The sequence below is a fragment of the Pseudopodoces humilis genome, chromosome 2, assembly GCF_049639895.1.
Source record: "Pseudopodoces humilis isolate 2021_Gansu_Grassland_sample_001 chromosome 2, ASM4963989v1, whole genome shotgun sequence".
Lineage (NCBI taxonomy): Eukaryota > Metazoa > Chordata > Aves > Passeriformes > Paridae > Pseudopodoces > Pseudopodoces humilis.
The window spans coordinates 98569983-98575982 of record NC_142201.1 but is presented as its reverse complement, the minus strand read 5'-3'; positions in this window follow the sequence as shown (position 1 = coordinate 98575982).

Sequence of the window (6000 nt, the reverse complement as noted above, 5' to 3'; positions counted from 1 at the left end):
AATAATTGCCTTAACCCAGGCTTCAGAGATGGCAAAAGGGAAGAATATTTACAAAGACTTGAGGTATGCATTTGGGGTAGTTCATGCACATGGAGCCATTTGGAAAGAAAGAAGACTGCTGAACTCACAAGGAAAAGGGCTTAAACATGCACAAGAGATAATAAAACTGTTAGAGGTAGTCCAGTTACCTGTAAAAGTAGCATGCATATCAAAGCACACCAAAAAGTGAGCTCTGAATTGGAAGAAGGAAATGAACTGGTGGAGAGAAAGGCAAAAGAAGCAGCTATAGGTCAGGTGATTGCTGCAACAGTTGAGGCAGCTTTAATTCCAGATGAGCAAATTTCCATTGAAGGTAAGCCAAGGCATAGTAAAAAAGACAAGAGACTTATTGAAAAAGAAAACAGAAGTTGTAATCAAAAAGAGTGGGCTATTACAGATGAAGGGAAAGGAAGGCTTGTGATCCCGTCTTACATGTTATGGTCATTAGTGAGAGAAGAACATGAGAAAACACATAGGGGAATAGATGTTCTGTACAATTATCTGAAAGATAGAATCACAGCCAGAAACTTGCAAAGTACAGTAATTCAGGTGACTCACCAATTTGCCTCCAAACTAATTCCAAAAATATTCCCAAACCAAGGCTTGGGGAAACTGGGAAAGGATATGGACCTGGGCAGCAATGGCAAATTTATTTTTCAGAATTACCCAGGAAAGGGGGGTACCAATACTTACTGCTGTGCACCTTTTCAGGGTGGCCAGAAGCTTTCCCTACCAGAACTACCAAAGCCCAGGAGGTAACCAAAGCATTGTTACAAGAAATAATACCATGCTTTGGAGTCCCAGCCATAATGTTCTCAGATAGGGGGCCACAATTTATTTCAAAAATTGTGCAGCAAATTGGTCACAATTTAGGCATAGACTGGGAAATTCATATCATTCTCAGTCAAGTGGAGAAAATTAATAATTTGATTAAGCAGCAAATTATAAGATTGAGACAAGAGGTGAAGTTACCTTGGCCTCAGTCTCTTCCATTAGCATTATTATGAATTCAGACTAAGCCAAGAGTAAAAGAAAAACTAAGCCCTTTTGAAATATTGTATGGAAGGCCATATGGAATTCAAGAAGGAACAACACCCACTCCAATAGGGGAAGAAACCCTACACAGATATATGATAGCCCTAAACAAACAACTTAGAGAAACTGAGAAACATGTGGCTGGGGCTTGAAGCAAAGAACACTTGGATCCATCACTCCTGAGTGACGAAAGCTCCTGAAGGACTCTGGAAAGTTGACTGGGTGAAAATGAACTGAAACCAAAGCTTTCTCAAGAGAATAAATACGAGTGTGGGTGAAATGATAAGTATAGTATAGCAACTCTCTGAAAAACGAAAAAGTTTGTAGTTGTAATGGATAATCAAGTAGGTATAGCCTGGAGAGTTGTAACATTTATGACCATAGCTATAGCCACAGCTAATGCAGTACCACTTGTATATAATGTGTCTGGTATATATGAGTGCAAAAGAAAAGCTTATGATTTTGACTCCTGTAAGTCTCTAATTCAGATGGTAAAAGTTACAAATGCAGCTGTATGGGAAGGAAGAAATATTTAGGGAAGTAAATATGCATTTGTCCAAGATTGATTCCATGAATCTCATCAGAAACCCATGAAACCTATTTGAATTGGCCCTGAATGCTGTGACAAATGCTTAACTAACTGTTCTGAGTATAGGCTCAAAATACAAGGATGTGCAATTAAGAACTTTAGGATTGATTTTAATATAACTCACTTCCTGCTCCCTGAAAAGATGAAGTTGTGATAACTCAACCACCTCAACCAGTGCTAAACTTAAAAGAACCACAAAAAACCAAGAGAACCTTGTTTGAGGTGGTCACACCTTTTGGGGATGATCCCCATGCCACCCACCAGTGAATAAACATACTGCTTTCTAACTTTAATTAGTTAGAGGCTCTTTGTCCGTGGTCATATTGGTTTTTAATGATTCACTTTTCACTGTACAAATTTAGTCCTATGCCTCTACCAGCACTGGTTTCAGTAGAAGAATATTCTTTATTTCATCCAATGCTTGTAAAATATCTAAGACAAACATTTCAGCTACATTTCAAAGTCTTATCTTCAGCCAGAGTTGTTGGGGCCAATTTGCTTGTATCTTACTGCTCTCTTAGAACCAGGAACCCAGTATCTAGGCAGAGAAAAATACCATCACAATACACCTCTGAAAAAGTCTGGCATGCCAAAACAGAAGCATGGACATTTTATACAGCCTGAAGAACCTTAATTTTATTTATTTATTTATATATCTGTCTCAACTGTTTAAAAGCTCACTTCTTAGATGAGTTAAAATCTTAACCCAAACTGGCTGATGTCAGGGTCAAAGGATCCCAAAGCAGAGAGGTGAAGGCTACATTTGCATTATAGAGAGACACATTATGCAGAACCAGTTTTATCTAAGTGAGAGGCAAGAAGGAAGGTGGCATTCTTGTTTGCCCTTTTTCCATCAGTTAGGAGAAATTATACACCACTTGTCCCTAAGCTGGACAAAATGCAGTGACACAAAGTGACCAAAGGCAGAGCTGGGTGAGACTGAAAACTGCCCAGCCTCAAAACAAAATCCTAGGCTTTTTTTTTTTCCTTTTGGTTTTGGTGGCACTAATAGCTTAGAACATTCCTGCAGAATTTAGTTTGAGAATATGGTCTGCTTCCATTCACTTACAAAGTTAATCTGCTTTGTGTCACTTGTATTGGAGCAGAAAAATAGAGCAGTCTATTTGACTTAAATATCCTACCAGTTTTGTTTCTATTTATCATTTCAAGCTCCACAGCAACCTCACCTACTGTCTCCACCTACAGCCATGCAGGGTGACAGCAGACAAAAGGTGTTGGGGATCAAACTCACCCTTTATTAAAATCACACACTTATTAAAACAAATACTAGGTGTCTGTATAAACCCACTTGAAATATAACCTCCAAGGAATTCTTACAAATTGTTAACAGAAGTAACTGGACAGACATGCACCAACTAATCACAAAGAAATCTCATAACAGCAGTTAGGATGTTCATAATTCATAGTCAAAACTTCCAATTCCCTCAGTCATGCTTTTGTTTATTCCACCAAAGAAGGTTTGTATCTATTCCATATTCTTTTTTCCCCCATAGCTGTCAGCCAGTTAATTATCCATAGTCTGTATTCTTGCCTTCATTTCATTGCTACATGAAGCCAAATATCACAGCAGTAGCACTCAGCATTTTATGGCACTGCATCTTAGTAGATGGCTTTGCACAGCATGAAGTTAAGTATATGTATTGGTTTTAAGTGTTCTGTGACTGGATGTCATGTTCTCATTCTGATATCATGAATGAAAAAAGAAATCTTGTACAGAATTTTACCTATAAGTCATTTCATCCCTCACCCAGCTGCTGGATCTATCATGCTCCTAAGCAGAAACCTCTAAAAGCTTTAAAAATTTCTGTATTCAGCTAAAAAGTAAAAGAAACTAAACCCCCACACATAAGCAGATACTTTCATAACTCCAAGCCCTGCTTTCCCACACTCCAGGTGACCAGCTTGTAGAAAACAGTAATAGATAATCGTTGCAATTTTTCTGGGTTTGAATGGATTTCTCACTGCCATTGTGCTTTTTCTCTCTTCCCCCAGGAAGTCCTTTTGTTTTTCCATGTCCAAACTCCCTGTTTCTTCAAGAGATTTTTTTTTTTTAAATTAAAAAAACCCCAACAAACCAAACAACAAAAACAACAAAACTTTAATCTAAACACAAGCAGAAACCTCATGTTAAAACTCAAACAAACTGCTGTAAATTGCAAGTGCAGACTCTGCAGAATAGCAAGGGCTGCTCAGGAAGGGTGCCAGGGCTCTCCACCCCATTCCTGCCCTCCACATATCCAGGGAAAAACCTTCTCCCCGGCCTCTTCCCTCATCAAGGAAGAAATGAAGCGGCAATGGTGGAAAAGTTTGGACAAACTATTACTTCCTCCTTTGACAATTAACGGGCTATGGAAAAAAAACCCCAATTGTAACAGCTGCAGCCAGTTCCCCTTTCCCCTCACTCACCAGCTGTGCTCTTTCTAGGTGTTAGGGAGGTCTACAAGAAGTATTTTATAGTGAGGACCTGCTTTACTCATTCTCAACTCGCTTACTTGCTTTCATTTTCGTTCACTTGGTTTTTTGACTAAAATTTAGTGGTTCATGTGGGATGCCTGCTTGAAATACATGGATGAGGAAAGCCCAGATTTTATGCATTTGCTCCAGGAAGCCAGGAGAGGAAGCAGCCTGCACTGGTGGCTTCCCACAAGACCAGCATGAGGCAGGTGGGCTCATTTCTCCTTCCCTAAGTCTGCAAGACTTTATGAACATATGGTGCAATTCAGGCACTTACTGGAGATTACAGCTCAGATTTGATCCACTGCTTAGAAGCCAAGCATTGTCAGAATAAGAACACTCCTTGCCCTGCCCTGGTATGGAAATAAATAAAGCACCCACCTCCTGAGGCCTACCAGCCTCCTGCTTCCCACTGCACCCACGTGCCACTACACCAGGACACAAACAAAATGAAACAAAATGCACTGGACAACCTACAAATCCTGCACCTGCCCTTTTATTGCCCCGCTGTCTCCTGCAGGTGGGTGGGATGCCAGGAAACACAAGGCAGCTGTGACAGATCACAGACACTAAGAAGGAAGCTGTGGAAGCCCCTGAGAAACAGGGAAGAAGGAAACACTTATGTGCCTTTTACATTGCTTTCCAGGAGAAGTTGCTGGAAATTGGACTTTGCAGTTCCTCATGACTCCTGACTTGAAGCGCACTGCTCCTGGCACCTGGGTTATAAATTTGGGTTGGCTGCAGTCTTGGCCTGATCTGTTGTGCCCTTTAGGGAACAAGTTTAACACCTGAAGTTCAGAGCAGTGCTGGGATGTTCCACAGGTTTCCTGGTGGGGGGCTCCTTTGGTCCATCCACAACACTTTCCAAGTTGGCAACCTTACAAAATGCTGCCTTGTTTCAGACAATCCCCCATCCACTTTTGAATTTACAATGTTAAAATATCAAATAGTAATAAACAGTGTTAAAGCCCCCAAAAATACAAAGCATGATTTCCACTAAATGGATCCACACAGCCAGCCTGAGTTTCAAATAAATACTTTACATTTTTTCCTTACAAAACAGAATATTATAATGTAATAAATAAATATATATTATAAATTGTCCCTTTTTATATTTCTCTAGAAGAAAGTCACAGGAGGTTTCCTTGGAAGCTTGAAGTGCCATTTTAAGAGTTTCTCTCTTGCATGTGTAGGTTGGGCAGCTTCTCAGGTGTTCAGTGGTGCACCGAGGCTGGGGGACACCGCAGGAGCCCACCTGCTTGCAGCTCCGTACTGCCTGCACTTCTCGGCCTTGGTGCAGGCAGGAAGTACCTGATGAAAGAGAGGTTGTTGTGTTTATTTCTTCAAAATACGTGGATGTTTTTCATGTGAGGGTAAATTTGTATTGCCAAGTGAGTCTTTTCATCTCTCTGTGAGGGAAGACTAAAGTTTTCCCCTGGTAATCCCACCAGCAGTCTTCAGCTTGGACCTAGAGGTATAACACCCATGGAAGACACGTGTTGCATTTCCTCCACTGCTTCTTTTTCTCCAAAATTTTCACCAAAATCCAGGGTGCACATGCTAGGCATATACTACAAGGAGGATGAGGAGTCTTCACAAAACTGGACTGTGTTTTCCTGAAATGCTGCCATTTCACTCAGTTTACCCCCACCTCAAGCTTGTATCCTGCACCCCCTGCACTGGAATAGCCTCAATGGACAACCAGCAGTGCCTCAGCCTGTGCCCCAGCGTGGCACCCTGGGCTTCCTTCCCAGAGGCAGTCTTCCTTGAAGACCACATTTTGTTTGAGACCCATCCTCAAAGCTGCTGCCTTTGTAAGCTGTGATGGGGATGGTTATTTTAGGAGCTGCAGAAGACTGGTG